Raw genomic sequence first — 18,727 nt, forward strand, 5'->3', positions numbered from 1 at the left:
AAAATGATGATTTGTAACAGAGCACACATGAGAAATAATGAAAATTGTAGGCACAAACACTTTGAAGAATCACTACAAAAGGTTACTTATTCTGATCTCAGTCAAGATTTGTTTCATTCACAAAAACAGTATCAAGTTATCTTTCAGAAGCTAGTGCGCCTTTGAAATTATTTACAATAATAATAAAGTTCTAGTTAAATATTTGGTAAATATCATGACACAGATTTCAACGTAATTATAAAAACCTTAAAGAGATGTCTGGCATGTCTTGTCTAATTCGATAAGACGTGGTTTCCTGATGGCATGGGCTGTGCACACCACCTTGTGTCTTTTCTCTTACTGTCCTGGACAGGGCTGTGGCCACACCAGGCCCTTATGCACGTGGATCGTTTGTCTCAGTGGTGCATTTGTAGACATTGGTGAGGGTCCTTGTGAACATGTCAAATGTCTTGAGGCACCATAGAAAGAAGAGACGTTGTTGTGCCATCTCGACTGTCACATCTACATGGGAAGTCAGTTATCGTCACTCCAAGCAACTTAATGCTTTCCACCCTTTCAACTTCAGTTCCATTGATGCAGATGGGGGCATTTTCTCGTCCTTTCTTTCTGAAGTCATTGATCAGTTAGTTAGTTCTGCCGACGTTGAAAGAGGGCTGGTTTCAGTGCAGCACATCACCAAGTCCTCTATTTCCATTCTGCATTTTGACTTGCCATCATCACATACCTGTACTACTATGATGGTATCATCAGTGAACATGTAGATGGCATTCGTTCTAAACTTGGCAATACAGTCGTGGTTGTACAGGGAGTATAGTAGGGGGCTGAGGACACATTCTTTAGGAATTCAGTGTTGAATGTTATCATGGAAGAGAACGCTTACCAATTTTCACTGATTGTCACTGTCGGTCAGAAAGATTAGGATCCAATTTCAGAGGGCCAGAGCTGCACTCAAGTCAGGGAGTTTTGTGATTATTCTGAAGCGAATAGTGGTGTTGAAGGTGAATCTATAGTCAATGAGCAGGAATCTGACGTGGGTGTCCTTGTTGTCCAGATGTTCTAGGGATATGGCACCTGCTGTGGACCCATTGCACTCGTAGGAAAATTGTAGGGGATCAAGGCAGGCTGGGAAAATGGAACTGATGTGGGCCATGCCTAGCTTCTCGAAGCACTTCACGCCCCTCTGAGTCTCCTGCAGTCTAAAGAGAAATGTCCCAACTTATCCAATCTCTCCCTTTGACTCAGACCCTTGAGACCTGGCAACATCCTTGTAAAGTTTCAGTTTAATACCATCCTTCCTATAGCAAGGTGACAAAACTGAACACAATGCTGAATGTGGAAATATTTGGATCTGTAAGTTTTATTCTGCTGCCAATCATTATGCTGCTGTGATATTGTTTTTTTGTGTGTTATTCTGAAATCTTATTATCATTGAATCCTCTGACGGCAATCCCTTTGTGTGAACGTCCTCCTGATTGCTTGAATTTCAATCTATCTATTTTGTTTGGACAGATATTTTGAGGCCGTTGTATATCAGAAAACAGGAAGAGATGATGGATGATTGTGCAGTGTGTGTCCTTTACTGGACCAGCTTGTCTCTCCAGTCACCTGAAGCTTTTATTGTGGGCCAGATTACCTCAAAATTATTACATCACAGAAGGAAGCTATTCAGCCCATTGTAGGTGCATGAACATAGAACATTGCAGCTCAGTACCTACAACATCCTTCAGCACTGCCGACAGATCCACCGACCTTACTGTCAACCGTAAATTTACTAACTCATCCTTCTATACACTCATTAAGGTCATTTTTAAAAGGACAAACAACAGTCACCCAAAGCAGATCCTTGCAGTATACCACTAGCAACTAAACTCCAGGATAATCATTTCCCATCAACTACCACCTTCTGTCTCTTTCAGCTAGCTGATTTGTGATCCAAACGTTTCCATAAAATCTGGGAGAAAGTAAGAACTGTTGATGTTTGAGATCAGAGTCGAGAGTGTGCCGCTGGAAATGCACAGCAGGTCAGGCAACATCCGAGGAGCGAGGAGAAAATGAAGACTGCAGATGCTGCAGACCAGAAAACTGATTCCCGATGAAGTGCTTTCAAGAGAAACATTAACTTGCATGCACCTTGGACGCAGCCTCATCTGTGCTGCTTTTCCAACACGACGCTCTCCATATTTTCATCAATAGCCTGCCATAGGGGACCTGATCAAACACTTCACCGAAATCCATATACCCCACTTTACCCTCATCCATCTGTTTGGTCACCTTCTAAATGAACTCTGTAAGATTTTTGAGGCATGACATACCCTTCAAAAAATCTTGTTGACTATTCCTAATCAAATGATTCCTTTCTAGATGATAGCAAATCCTATCTCTTATAATCCTTTCCACAACCAAAGTAAGACAGATATACAATTACCAGGGTTGTCTCCTCTCCATTTCTTGAGCAAGGGGACAACGTTTGCTGTCCTCCAGTCTTCTGGCACTATTTCTGTAGACAATGGCGTTGTAAAAATTCGAACAGATGGTTGTATAAACTTCTTAGAGAACCCTAGGATAAATCTCATCTGGCCAGGGGACTTATCTATTTTCACACTCTCCAGAACTGCTAAAATCTCTACGTTACGAACTTCAATCCCGTCCAGTCTAATAGCCTGTATCTCAGTATTGGCCTCGACAGCATTTTCTTTTCCATTGTGAATACTGATTCAAATATTAATTTACAGATGTCCTATCTCCTCAGACTCCACACACAACTTAACACTACTGTCCTTGATTGCCATTAATCTTCATTTGGACATTTCTTTTATTCGTGACATACTGATAGAAAGCTTGAGGTTTCCCTCGATCCTACTTGACAAAGACTTATCATGCTCTCTCCTGGCTATTCTTAGCTCTTACTTTAAGTCCTTCCATGCTAACTTGTAACTCTCAAGCATCCGAACTTAGCCTTCACGTTTCTTCTTTACATAAGCCTCCTTCTCCTCTTGACAAGAGATTCAACTTCTTCAGTAAACCACAGCAGCCTCACTTGACCACTTCCTTCTTTCCTGACATGTATGAACTTATCAAGGACACACAGTAGCTGTTGTTTGAAAAAGCTCCACACTTAAATTGTACCCATCCTCTGCAGTTTCCTTCCCCATCCTATGCATTCTAAAACCTTTCCTTATCGCATCACAATTGCCTTTCCCCCAGCTAAAACTCTTGCCCTGCGGTATACACCTGTCCCTTTCCATCGCTAAGGTAAACATAGCTGAATTGTGGTCACTATCAGCAAAGTGTTCACCTACCTCCAAATCTAACAACTGGTCTGGTTCACTGCCAAGGACAAGATCCAATTTGGCCACGGCCCTTGTTGGCCTATCTACATACTGTGTCAGGAAACCATTCTGCACACATTGGACAAAAACTGACCCATATAAAGTAATTGAAATATAGCGTTTCCAGTCAATATATGGAAAGATAAAGTCTTCCATAACAACTACTCTGTTATTTTCGCTCCTATCCAGTATCATTTTTGTAATTCTTTCCTCTACATCTCTGGAACTTTTCAGAGGGCAATAGAGAACTGTCAACAGGGTAACCTCTCCGTTTTTGTTTCTAAACCTCTTCCCATACTACCTCAGTAGACGAGTCCTTATTAAGCTTGCTTTCAACCAACGTAATGCTGTCTTTGATTTTCAATGCCACCCCTCCCTCCCCACCCCAAACCCCACCCTGCCCCACTTTTAGTACCTTCCTTGTTCTTAATGAAGCATCTAAACGCCGGACCCTACAACGATCAGTCCCTGTCCCTGCTCTATCCATTTCTCCAAAATGACCACAAATCAAGCTGTACAACTGAACAATTGGAAACAGGGAGTGATTGGAGGGATGTTAAACGCGGGTGAGTTGGATAGATCAGAAGACAGCATGAGAGGAGATATACAGGAACAAACAGAAAATGGAAGCTTTATTTAGAAATTATCACGGATTGCAAGGCCTTTGTCTATTGCCATACGGTTTTAGCACTTTGCGGATACTGGCTGTGGTCCCAGATCATTTATCTCCAATAATATCACTGAGTTGAGTTACTGATAGTTAAACAGAGTCCAAAAAGGCCAAGTGTTTTTTTTCTACAGTGACAAGGTGATTTAATTTAAATAGACTGGGTGAATAACAGCAGCAACTGAGAACCCCCTCAGTACTGAGATATTGCGCCAGAGAATTTCAATGAGGTGGATCACTGACAGAGGGGAAATCAGCATCTCAGCTGTGGGCCAAATAATGATTGATAAAGATTGCACACCACTTTCGTGATTTTGTAATACACATTTCAATTTATGAAGCTCAATATCATGAGTGTATCTTATTTCTTTGTACTTCCCATAGTTTATTACGGGCAGAAAATCATTTTGTCTCCGTATTTTCTGTTCAATAAACAAATTTTACTCCTCATTCCTCACTTTAGATGTATCTTTGAATCTGTTCTTCATATGAGTTATAAAGAGTAACATTCCAATACTATGACTGAGAAATAATATTGCCCCTCCCTCCTGTCTGAACTGCCATGTCCCCCAATTCTCTCTGTTTTCTGTCTCCTCCACAATGCCATAACCACACTGTAATTGAAGTCCAGTAAATGACATTTCACCACAGTTCACTAACATCGATCACATCAATAACACAGGCCTCATCTGACTCTCTCTGAACCTGGAATAACAATCTGAATTGCATTTGTCACGTTCAATTCTCTGTTAACATAACCATGCCATTTGTCTGTTACAACTCCACGTTTCTCAGACACACATTCCTCTCAGATCATAAACTATAAAAATTGTCTCAATGTCTAATTGGAATTATGATGCTTGATCAATAGTGCCAGAACGTATGTTTCTATTTATAATCAGAGACGCATGTTTAAGTTCTGATAAACATGTGGCATTACTCCTGCATCCAAGACAGATTGAATGGTTACACTCAATTGATCTACCAGCCTCAAGATTTGTTCCATCAGTCACCCTCACATAGCCCATCCAGATAATGACAGTTTGAATCATTGTTTTGAATTGGAATAAAACAATATTAAATTGAAAGGCGTTGGCTGGAGCTATTTGTTCAGTGACTGTGATTAATGTCAGTCTCCGTGGATCCGAGATGTGTCACTGGAGGGTTTGCCTCTTCTATTAATTAAGGACTCGGTTCAATGTGTTATCCCAGTATGGGCGGGAGCAGCAATGACTGGACTAACAGGGATCAGCAGCTCGAGAGACGGAGGAGGAGAGATCAGAGTCTGAGAACATTAGACTGGAATGTTCCAACAATGGACAGGAGTTTATCCGATGGTCTTTACTACCTTTCTCAGCCTTGGATATCATTAGCATCACGGATCGAAGATATACTTTGGATTATTGAAGGCGGTTATTATCCCATCCTCGCTATAGTTGGTGTTCCTGGTAAGTCATTCCATCTGTCTATTAAGCTGTGTTTAACTGAATTGCTGTTCATATTCAAAGTTTAAAACTTGGAAGTCACCATTTTCAGATCCAGTCAAAGATTTTATTCCTCACTGATTATAACTAGCAAATTACTATTCACAACTTACTCAACAATACACGAGGAGAAACCAGACTCTTATTAAACTCCATGATCTTTTTTCTCCATTCATATTTACATTTCTATATATTCTCCCCACTCACCAATCCTGCCCAGGACGACTATCAGGATATTTCAATCACATTCTCAGCCTCAAAGCAACTGCTGAATAAACAACGTTTGTGCCGTTGGTAAATGCAGATATAACCGTTTCAAGTCCCTTCTCACTATGCTTACGTCACAACATATTTGCACTTAAGATGGTTAATTTGTCTTCTCCACAGAATCTGTCAGATGGACAGACAGTGCATGGTGGTCAAGTCATTGACTCATCATCAAGCGGCACAAAATAATAATCTTTTTGTGTCTCATGAAGGAAGTTGATGGAATGCAAATGAAATCATCACCACTTGTTTTAAACGGAAGCCTATCTGTTTGTCTCATGTCCTGTAGAGAAGGCAATGTGTTATCCTTCCATGTTCAGGTCTCTGTGTGACTGCAAATCCACAGCAATGTGGTTTACCCTTTATTAACCTGTGCAACAGCTGAAACAGCCACTCAGTTCAAGATCAGCATAACATGCTGGCCTGACCAAGGCTGCACACATCCCTTGAGAGCAGAACAACAGGAAAGATAGCTTCCTTCCTCTGCCTGATTTCCATGTTCCTGCAAGTAATTTCCATTCAGGTAGGTGACCATTCCCTGTTTCAAGTGAATTCTTTCTGATTGAGTCTCTCTCTCTGAACGTGATATACATCTCCATCGACACCTCTGGTGATGACTGACGCAAAGATGTAAGAAACTTCAAAATTCCACATCATGCGCAGTGTAGTGAGAAGGACTGGCTTTTTATACCACAGGAAAAATGCTGAGACAGCTACCTGAGGGAACAGAACTAGTGTGATCAACCCTAGAGTGTTGTTGAGATAGTATTTGGGGTATTGTGCACAGATTTTCTCGACTTTATACGGAATAATCCTCTTAGCAGAAGGAGTGTAAAGGAGTTTCACCAGACTAATTGTTGGGATGATTGAACCATCGGGTGTGCATGAGGATTAATCTGTAGCGCTTTGAAGAATAAGAGATGATTGCATTGAACCTTACGGTGATGGACAGTCACTCATTATATTCCAAACAGAACTAATACGGTGATAAATTCCATGTTTTTTTAACTTGGTTTACATGATTCTCGATGGCTTAAACGACTCTGAGAACGTTCCTCTCACTCCACGCCACTCCTCATTTCGATTGAGAGAGAGAGAGGGCCAGTCTTTATGCATTTGGTGTGTGATCATACATAGAACTTCACGTTATCCACCATCCTGACAGGAGCCACAATATCTTCATTCCTAAACAGTTAACTATCCCCACCAGCTTCTGACCCCCACGGAGAACATGGATCTGTCTTCTTGGAGATGGAAGATGCCTCCTTGAGGCTTGGCACAAAACATTTGGCTTCCTTCCTCACTGCTGGCAAAACACGTCAAAGTATCATTTCTTCCACAGGCAATGGAGCCACGAGGAACATTGTGAACAGTCTATGAGTGCAGTCTCTGCTCCATTCCTTTTCCTTTTTCCAGGATGGAGCATTAGTGACACCCTCCTATTCCTATGTAAGTGTCTCGAGGGGTGAATGGTCTCCTCCTGGTTCTGTAGAAGAGGTTTAGGGGTCTTACTGAACTCTGCCTGTTCCTGTTTAATAGCTCAATGTACTGACCAGACGCCTCCTCTTCCTATGGAACAGGCAGGAGGATTGAATGGGCTGTCCCTCTTCTTGTTCAGTCATTTCGATGGACTGAATGGCCTCCACATATCCGTGTACCATTTCCCTACATTCATTTATCTTTCAAATGTCTTACATAGACAATTTTGAACAAATGGAAATATCTAGGCATCACAATCTTCTGTGGAAGGAAATTCACACCTTACCAACCATTTGAGAATCTCTTGTTTGTGTTCTGACCAATGTTGGAGGGTCACTCATGTCTTTTCCCACTCCTCTATTGGTGAAAGCAGATTTTAAATGTAACCAGTTGAGTGCTGTGTCCAATGATATCGGTATCGGACTGGGTAATCTGGGACACATAAAGTTGAACTGTGAACAAATGGTAAAATGATAGTGTCCCAAATGTTTTTCTGACTTTGAACTTATTCTGCTCACACAAATGTCTGGGAATGCGGATTTCTTCCTGGAACAGTTGGATTTTGCTGAAATCCCTTTTCTTCGAGCTGTACAGAGATTCCTATGAATCCTCATCAGGAATCCTCTACGAGTGGTAAAGATGACTCAGGATTTTTCTGCTCTCACCCTTGTTTTCAGGCAGAACACAGTAAGAGAGAGAGATAGAGACAAATTGGCTGCTGCTTCTGAAGCAAGTAATATTTTTCTCCGTCTCTGTGTAGAAAAATACAAGAATGTCAACTGAAAACCAAACTGGACCATGTGCACCTCCATGTACATTCTCTGGAATGGATGATAATAGACTGGATGTTGTATGCAGCATCATTGCTCTTGTTGTGCACAGTGCCTTTCATTAGCAAAAGAAAAGAATGTGCCCGTTTTATGATTTGATGAGATGTTTATATGCATCTGCGTAATTTTTAAAAATGCGTTGATATCTTCATAATATTTATGTTAATACCAATGCATCTCATTCAGAAAGAATATTATCTAGCTTTAGTCTTCTTAACCAAGAGAAAATATATATCCAGCTGAAAGACTTCTCTGAAAATCGTAGCTCAATAAGATTTCTCATCTAAGATCCAAACAGATAATTCCCGATAACAAAAGGCCTTCATTTCAGTAATGAGTAAAATGAAGCATCTTCGAACATCTTTGAAAGGAATTGTATCCGTTTTATTTTAAGTTTGGAGGATCAAAACTGCCCCCAGTGTATCTGATGTGGTCTCAGCAATGCCCTGTACAGATACAGTGAAATATTCCTAATTAAACCCAATACCCGTTGCCACAAACAGCATCATTCCACTTTCCTTCCGAATCGCTTGCTGCATCTGCAGACAGACTTCATATGATTTATGTACCAGGAATATGAAAAAACATCTGCATCGCAGAGTTCTGCAATCTCTCTCCATTTAAATTGTTCCTGACTGCAATAGACAACTTACATTATATTATTTCTGCTGAGGGTATCCTCACTAACCTTCCCTGTATACATCTTAATGCAGATTCACTACCTCCATTTGAAGATCTGTTGAATGATCATTTTGGTGTACAAGGTAGTTCGGCTTTGATCCATTCAGTCCGTTCATCCAGATATTTGACATAGATTATTGATCATTGATGACCCTACAGTGATCTCTGAGTCAAAACGAGTTACAGTTTTGTTTAAAAAATCATATATCTCTACTATTTCCTGTTAGTGACAGCATTCCTGTTCCTGTGCAGCACTTCAGGCGGGTTGAATGGCCTCGTCCTGGGCTGTGTAATGTAGCCAACGAGCTGAATTACTTCATCCTATATTCCTGTGTAATTCTTTTTAGGGATAGAATGTTCTCCTCCCGTCTCATTGTAACGATCCAGTCTGGCTGAATGGGATGGCTGTCTACCCTGTAATCGCGTTGAGAGGTGGATTGAGGGAACAACCCACGGGGTAGGGACAGCAGTATATCATTTAACGGCCGGGAGCGTGGATTGAGGGAACAACACATGGAGTAAGGGCAGCAGCATATTCCTGTAACAGCCGGGAGGGTGGATTGATGGAACAACACATTGGAAAGGGGCAGCAGTTGGCCATTTGATGACACCATTCAGAATGCTCATGGCTGATCCGAGTGTGTCTGACCATCTGTCTCCTGTCTGTTCCCAATAAACATTGACTCTCCTGTCCAGCAAAGATCAGTCAAGCTCAAACTAAAATACCTTAATTAACCGAGTCTTCACTGCTCCCTGAGGATGAGGACACCACAGTCAGCGCAACAGTGAAGGGAAAGGGACATCCTTCTTCCACTGTGGGACACATTTTTTAAAAACTGTGTTAACCTCATGTCAAATCACTGCCCCATTTCGGATATAGTGGTACAATAACTAGGAATCGACATTAAACATTCTGCCCTCCAATCTTTTCCCACATTACCACTGACTCTTTCCAATCAAATATGATGCTGCTGCTGTCTCAGGAAGAGCATGACACCGCATGAGCATTAAAAAAGGAGCAGAAGTAGACCTATCGAGTCAGATATACCATTCAGTCATTTCTTGTAAGTTCCACAACATCAGATTCTCCCTAGAATCTTTGATCTCCTTATAAATAAAAAAAGTGTTTATTTGTGACTTAATGGCACTACTGTCTGTGTCTTAATGTGCATTTATATGTGTGTGTGTGTGTCCATGTGCTTGTTATTGTTTTGTATTTGCGTGACTATGCCTGTCTGTCTGTGTATCAGCCTGTGTGTTTCTATCTGTGTTTGTGTCTATTTGTGTGTGACGGTATATGTGTTTGTGTGCTTCTATGTGTGTGCATGCTTATCTCCTTGTATGCATTGTGCATGTTAGTATATTGGGGTATTTACCGATACTTCTGTGTAATTCAATGCCTGCATCTCTGTGCAATGGGATATCTGTTCTTCTGCGACTGAGAGAGAGGAGTTTGGAACTGACAGTAGGTTTGAATTGAGAATTGTTCTTTACTGAATATTGCTCCTTACTCGTTTGGTGGGACGTGGATGTTTCAGAATCTCCACACAAGGCCTCCTGGTCCTCTCCAGCTCTCTCCAGGTTCCTCCACACATATCATGGTAGGGGGATGAGGGAACGGATATCCAGCACTCCATCACTCGGCTTAGCCCTTTCTGGCCTATTCCAGGCTGTTTCTCCTGGAATGGGAGAAAGGGAGAGAATGAGTGAGGGTGGGAGTGGATGTGCCTGCTGTTAGTGTTGGGGTAGGTGAGGCTTATGCCCGAAGCGTTGACTCTCTTGTTCCTTGGATGCTGCCTGACCTGCTGCGCTTTTCCAGCAACACATTTTCAGCTCTGATCTCCAGCATCTGCAAACCTCACTTTCTCCCAGGTGAGGTGTGACATGGTGAGGTGGCCGGAGGGCGTCTGTCCATAGTGTTGTATGAATGTAGTGCTATTAGTGTGCGGGGCTATTGCATCAGGGACAGAGAATGTTGGGGAGGAAGGTATTGAATTCAGCAGCGGAAATGGTCGTGCTTGAGCCTTATTTGGAGATAGAGCGTGAGCCTTGGTTGAGGCTAGGTTCTGTAACAGATATACAGTGAGTGTGAGGGAACAGTGAGAATATACGGTGACACTTATCCTGACAGAGCGACATGGATATTGATGCTTGTCCTGTATTGCTGGACATGTCTTCAGATCATCTCAGCATCGAGGTGAGCCTCCCCGAATGCCTTATCCAAGTCTATCACTAGCAACGACACAGGCCCTGTCCATCAGATTCCACACAATCAGTTTGGGTGGATCTTACAAATAGCAAAGAGAAACAAACTTGTTGTGTTATATATCTGAAGCAAAACTGTCGCGCAAATGTTTTGCATCATACGCTCTGGAAATTAGATATGCAACTATATGCAAAGGGAAGCCAAGACATACTGATATCGCTCGGCTCTTAACCTAGAGACCCATGTAATGTTCTGGGGACATGGATTCAAATCCTGCCATGGCACATTGTGGAATTTGAATTCAATAAGTATCTGGTATCGAGAGTTTATGATGATCAGGAATCCGTTGTTGATTGTTGGAAAAACTCATCTGGTTCACTAATGTCCTTCAGTGAAGGAAACTGGCTGTTCTTATCTGGTCTGGCCTGCACGTCACTCCAGGTCCAAGACAACACTGTTAATTCTTAACTGCCGTCTGGCATGATCAGCAAATACTGGTTATCCAATGAAGCCCCCATCCTGTGAATCAGTAACAAATACTCGTGGGTTCTGCAGTAATAATAGATGGTGTCAAGTTGCATCGAAACTGAGTTTACTAAGTGACTGCTAATGTTGTGAAAAATAAATTCCATAAGTGTATATCAGGTAGGTTGAAGGGTATGTTGTGAACCAAACTAGAGGTAGATTATTTCGGATTTGGTGCTGTGTGATACTGATCAAGGATGATCAGCCATGATAATATTGAATGGTGGTGCAGGCTCGAAGGGCAGAATGGCCTACTCCTGCACCATTGATTATTGTGTGGTCGGAAGGACTAATTACTAACCTTGCTCTGAAGCAGCTTTGGAGGAATAGTGACATTAATATGTTGTATTTTACACGGCGTCTGCATTCAATGTGGAATGTTTGAACAATCTGTTCAAACATCATGGAAGCCCAGAGGCTAGAGTGTCAAGTTCGCTCCAGTGAATTGGGGAAGTACAATATAACATTCAGTAGGAGAACAATGGTTGTTAGACTCATAGAGTCTTACAGCACGGAGACAGGCCATTCGGCCCAAACTGGTCCATTCCGAACAAAATATTTCCCTGTATCCTTCTAATCCTTTCCTACCTGTGTGCTTGTCCAAATGTTTTATCAAACTTTGTGAATGTACCCGCCTTAACCACTTCTGCTGGTAGCCCGCCCCATATGCTTACTACTCTGTGTGTAAAAGAAATTGCCCCTCAGGCTCCCTTTTACCCTTTCCTCTCTGACCTTAACTTGATGCCCTCTAGTCCGTGGTTGCCCAATCCTGGGGAAAAAAAACTGAGTGCATTCACTCAATCACTGCCTCCCATAATCTTTTGCACTACTGTCAGATCCCCTTCAGCCTCATACATTCTAAAGTAAAAACTCCAAGCTTGTTCAAACTCTCACTATAACTCAGATCATTGAGTCTTGGCAAAATCCTTGTAAATTTCTTCTGCACTCTTTCCAGTTTAATAACATCCTTCCTCAAGCAAAGTGAACAAAACTGAACATGACGTGGCAAGTATGGACTCGCCAACATCTTGTATAACTACAACATAACTCCCTAATTTCGATATTCAGTGCTCTAACTGATGAAGGCCAGTCAGTCAAATGCCTTTTTCAGTGCCTTGTCTACCTGGGACTCCATTAACAGAGAACTGTGCACCTGAATTCCAGGGTCACTCTGTTCCACTGCACTCCTTAAGACCCTGCCATTCACCATGAAACTCCTGCCTTGATTTGACTTTCTAAAATGCAAGAACTTACACTTATCTGAATTTAACTCCATTTGCCATTTCTCGGCCCACTTCCCCACCTAATCAATGTACTGCTGTAATTTCTGAAATTTCTGATAACCTTCCTCACTGTCCACGATTCCACCTATTTTAGTGTCACCTTGAAACTTACAAATCATGCCTGTACATTCTCATCTAAATCATAGATATGCGTGTGTATATATGGATGTTTTATATATGCTTCACAGGAGGCTCCAACAAACGCACTGATGATGTTCCCTAGCCAGGGAACGAAACGTTTGCAGCAAAAACTTCCAGCTCGGCGAACAGAATCACAACTATACACACACACACACACACACACACACACACACACATATATATAGTCCCAGCACCGATCCCTGAGGCATTCCATTAATCACATGCCTCCAGTCCGACAAGCATCCTTCCACGATTACCCTCTTCTTCCTTTCAACAAGCCAATTTTGGACCTAATTTGCCAGCTTCCCCTCAATTCCATGCGATCTCAACTTCCAGAGGAGCGTACCATGTAGAACCTGATTGAAGGCCTCAATGAAATCCATATAGACTAAATATACAAACATGCCCTTGTCAAAGTTACTGGTCATATTATCAAAGCAGTCTAACAAACTTGTGAGCCATAATCCCCCATTCGCAAGGCCCTGTCTTTCCAAATGCATGTATATCTTCTCCCTCAGAATCTTCTCAAGTAACTTACGTGCTCCAGATTTTAGGTTTACTGGTCTATAGTTCCCTGGTATATCTTTGTAGCCCTTCTTGAATAACGGCACAGCATTCACTACCCTCCAGTCCTCCAGGACATCACCCTATGGCTACCGATGATGCAAAAGTACGAACCAGGGCCCCCGCTATGTCTTCCCTGTCCTGCAGTGTTCCTGAATATATGTGGTCAGGACCAGGAGATTTATATAAATACTACAACGTCTGAAAAATATGTTTATTTATTTCGCGTAGAACACCCAAGAGTGAGAAAGTGAGTTAACAATGATTAGCATAATAAATTAAAGATTATTTTAAGCACATGAAGTGACTTCAGAAGAATTCCAGCCATTGTGGAATCCTGAGAATTCTCATAAATCTACGATCCAGAAAAGGAGGGCCAAGAAACGGGTAAGGAAATCAAAAAGCGAACATGCACACAAACAAATAGGAACATAAAGACTGCAGAAATCTATGATGTATATTTCAAAAGAAAGAGAAAAGCATATTCTAATGTGGAAATCTGCAATCAGGAGAGACGAGCTTATTATGGATAACAGGGAAATGGCCAAGTAAATAACCAGTTACCTTGCATCTGCCTTAATGGAGGAAGATCCAGAAAATCACCCAGAAATACGACATCGTCATATAGGACTTGTGGATCGAAAGATATAAAGTCAATTTATATCAGTAACAAGGCTTTACTTGAACATGCAGCTGGATTAAGCATTGCTAACCTTGACAAACCAGATGTACTTCATACCAAAATCTTCAGAAATAAACCACTGATAGAAGTATTAGTTGCACTGTCACTGACTGTGTTCTATTTCCCACTGCATTCTGCATAGTCTGGAAGCCGTTGAAGATAAATGGACATCAGTAAACGTGATCCAAGCACTATAGATGAACGGTAGTGATCCAAGCATCTGCAAAGGGAAGAAGAGATAGTGTGGAGAACTGCAGACCAATTAACTTGACATTTGTGGGGAAACTGTTGGAATGTATTATATAGGATGTGACATTCGTTATTTAGAAATTAAGAGTAACATTGGCGAGAATCAGTACGCATTTTTGAAAGGGAATTCATACTTGACAAGCTTTGGATTTGTTTGAAGTTGATTCTTACAGCTTAGGTAATGAGGAACCAGTACAACTGGCATATTTTAGATTATTAGAAGGCTTTCTATAAGAACTCAACAATGAGTTCGTAAATGCAATGAATGTGAAAGTTATTTGGAGGAATATATGCAAGTGGTAAGTTAAAGTTTGGATTGCTTTGCTTTAAGGGATTCAGAATACAGATGTAAAGACATGTTGAGACAGTTTAACGGCGTGTTGGTGAGTACTATGCCTGGAACATTGAGTACACTTTTGGTGACCAAATCTGAGAAAGAATATACTGACGACAGAGGAAGTTCAATGGACATTTTCCAGATTAATCCCACAGATGGTGAGATTGCCTGATGAGGAAACTCGGTCTGTGTTCTCTAGTGTTTCAAACAATGAGAGATTGGTCACTGTGAAATATATAAAAGTCACAAAACATGTGACAAGTTGGAAATTAAAAGGTTGTTTCTCCGGCTGTCTAATCCACATTCAAGGGAAATAATGGCAGGGTAAAGGACAAACCAATTAAGGCTGCAATAAGGAGGAAATTCTGCACACGTAGGGGACTCACTCGCACGGGGCATGGAAACCTGCTGGCAGCGCAAGTTAGGGTGAATTTCCAGATATTCCACAAGTGTGTCCAGCAGAATCACAATAACCAGGGAACAGGTCGGACTCATTAATGACTTGCCAAATTACATCCAAATGAAGTTTAGTCGTAGGACACAGAAGGTGGTGGTAGTCGGCTGCTTGTGTGACCTGAGACCAGTATCCAATGGTATACCACAGGGTTCAGTGCTGTGTCCGTCATTGTTTGTGATTCGGAGGTGCTGGTGTTGGACTAGGTGGACAATCCTAAAACTCGCATAACACCAGATTATAGTCCAACAGGTTTATTCGGCAGCACTGGGTTTCGAAGCGCTGCTTCTTCATCAAAGCGCACAATCACCTGATGAAGAAGTAGCAGTTCGAAAGGTAGTGCCTCCGAACAAACATGTTGGACTCTAACCTGATGTTGTGTGATTTTCAACTTAAATATTTATGATACTCGTAAATGATGTAGCTGTGAATATGGACGAGAGGTGGGGAGTGTGATAAGTATGTTTGTGTTTGATACGCAGATTGGCTGGTTGGTTGGCAGTGAGGAGGAAGGCGTTAAGTTACGGGAATCTACAGGTGGAATGGTCAGTTGGGAATTCAATGGCAGGTGGAATTTAACCCTGTTAAATATGAGGTGATACACTTTGGAAGAAGGAACCAGACAGGGGAGGACTCAATGAATGGCAGCACACTAGGAAGGTCAGAGGGTGCTTCTACTCACATCCCTGAATGTGATGGACAGGTTAATACACAATTTGGGAAAGCATCGGGGGCTGTAAACATAACATTGCTTCATTGAGCCACAGACTATAAGAGCTATGCAGAACTTTGGTGAGGCCAAGATGGAATACAAAATGTAGTTCTGGAAACCACATTACAGGAAGGATGTGAGTGCACAGGAGGGGGTGCAGAGGAGATTCACCAGGATGTTCCCTGGGATGGAGCATATCAGCTATGGAGAGAAGCTGGATAAGCTTTGGTTGTTTAGATTGGAGGAGAGGAGGCTGGGGGTGGGGGCGTGATTCAGAAGCATAGGATTACAGGGTGTATGGACAGCTGTTATTCCTTTTAGTCAAATGGCCACACCTTTAAAGTGAAGGGTTTGCGGTTCAGTGAGGATTTGAGGATTGCTTTTCACCCAGTCTGTTGGTGTCTGAAATACAATTCTTGAGTGGGGAGTTGTCATGGTAATCTCAAAACCATTAGATAATACATGGTAGTGCACTTGAAATGCCTTAAGATTTACAGCTACAGGTATTGTGTCAGAAAGTGGGTCTAGTGTAGACCTTGCTGTATTTCTGATAGTACGCAGTCTTTGCTTCTGTGATTGTATGGTTGTGGAAGGCCAATCACTGAGTACCTTGAGATAGGAATTGATAGGTTTCTGAAGAATATATTAACAAAGTTGATAAGACAGAACTTGTAATATTTTATGACAATATGCTAATGGCAAAATTAAGAGAAAGAAATTTGCAGGACCGGGAAATAGCAGAACTGTGGACCAAACACTTCGGTTATGCCTCCACAGGGGAATGCAAAACAAAAAAGAAAACTTCCTAGCAATACTATGGATCTTTAGTCTGGTGAGAAAAAGGGAATATAATCAAGTTAGCAACTAGACAGTTTAGACAAAGTATTGGACCGACATTAATGGGCATAGACAAAAGTCAACAGAGATTTACGAAAGGGGAATTATATTTGAAATAAGTGGCATTTATCAAAATTTTGGAGAAGCTATCAATGCACTTCAAATGGAATTTCAAAAGAATTTTGATAAAGCCCAAACCTATTGTGCGAAATGGAATCCTGTGGGACTGAGGATAATATATGGTCATGGTTTTAGAATGGGAGAGCTAGCAGGCAACACTGAGTAGGAATAAAACAATTTTTTTTAAAATGGAAGGCTAGTAGGAAATAGCAAGGATCGTGGCTTGGACCCCAATTATTCCCAATACATATCATATCTTTGGTTGAGGGCCTCAAATGCAATATTCCCGACTCTGCTGACAGCACTGAACGTGGGTGGGTGAGGGGGATGTAAAAAAGCTCCAAAGTGACTGAGACAAGTGAAATTACTGGGAAAATACGTGGCAGATGGAGACCATCGGGAGAGATGAGACGCTGTGCACATTGATGGGAACAATAAAACGGCAGGCTCCCATTTGGAAAGGGCGTGGTTGAAAAATGTTGCTCAATAAAGGAACTTAAGCTGCATTTTTGTTTATTTCTGCGCAGCCCTCTCGGTACATATATGGCAATGAGTTCTGAAGCCGGAAGTCAATACTGGGAATGGCATTGGCACGCTGACCAGTGTATATAGACCCTGCAAGTGGGGAAATATGATATTGAAATGAATCTGGATCTCCCTGTACACCAGTCACTGAAAGCAATATTTCAGGAGCTGAAAGCAGGTAGGAAGATAAATGGTGTTTTCACCTTCATTTCAGGAGAATTGAGTATAGGAGTAAGAATATCTTACTGCAGCTGTACAGTGAGACCCCATCTCGAACATTGTACAGTATTGTCTGCAGGTTTGATCACCTTATCCAATAAAGGACAAACCTGACATTGAGGGAGAGCAGTGAAGGATGGCCAGACTGATCTCTGGGATGACAGGCTTGTTGTGGGAGCAGAGTTTGGGGCGACTGGGCTTGTATTCCATGCCGTTTAGGAAAATGAGTGGTGATCAAAGTGAAATATATAAAACTCTGACAGGGCGAGACAGATTGCAAGCAGGGATGGCAATTCCCTGTCGTGGACGTTTAAAACAAGGGGCCACAGTATTAGGTACAGAGAGGCCACTTTGCATTGAGATGAGAATAAATGTCGGCACTCAGAGACCGGCGAACCAGGGGTACTCTTTCCCTGATCAGGCTGTGGAAACCAAGGCGCTGAATATAAATAAGGATTTCTGGAAATCATCGGGATAGGGAGAGAGCAGGAGTATCGTGTGAAGATAGATCAGCTATCAATCCAGGTTGTTCTCCAATGGCGCAGCAGCTGTGTTCCTTTGCAACACAGTGTTGTAGAAAATCGTGCAGTATTAATAATGGGGTCTATAGGAAAAAAGGGTAAGGGACGAACCCCCAAAAATATCAGTCAAGCCAAAAATTAACTTTAGTCTAGTACATACACTAGCACAGTCTAAAATACATCTTTAAATCACATATTGTAATAAAATTGTACTCTAAATGTAACATTTACAAACTACAGTCACTGTCTACAGCAGTGTATCATACACCACACTCTTCTCCAGAAAGTGCGTAGGGCTAACTGAACACGTGATGCCGATGGGGAAATTCTAGTTCTCCACAAGATTCTCCCACAGTTTGAAATAAAGTTCTTTCTAAATGTAGACTACAATTCCCGGTTTCAGGCTCAGTTTCAAGGCTTCCAGAGCGGATTGTATTCCTGTTTTACCTGAACACATTGATTGTATATTTTGCAGATAGAGGATCCTGAGGCGGGATTTTGCTGTTCAGCTTGTTCCCGGCAAGGAATTGCGTCACAGTGAATGAGAGTTCACCTCATGGATAAAGGTTCATGTATCACAGTCCGGCCAAATTGTATTTAATCAACACGCGTTAT

Source organism: Hemiscyllium ocellatum, unplaced genomic scaffold (genome assembly GCF_020745735.1).
Source record: "Hemiscyllium ocellatum isolate sHemOce1 unplaced genomic scaffold, sHemOce1.pat.X.cur. scaffold_2348_pat_ctg1, whole genome shotgun sequence".
Lineage (NCBI taxonomy): Eukaryota > Metazoa > Chordata > Chondrichthyes > Orectolobiformes > Hemiscylliidae > Hemiscyllium > Hemiscyllium ocellatum.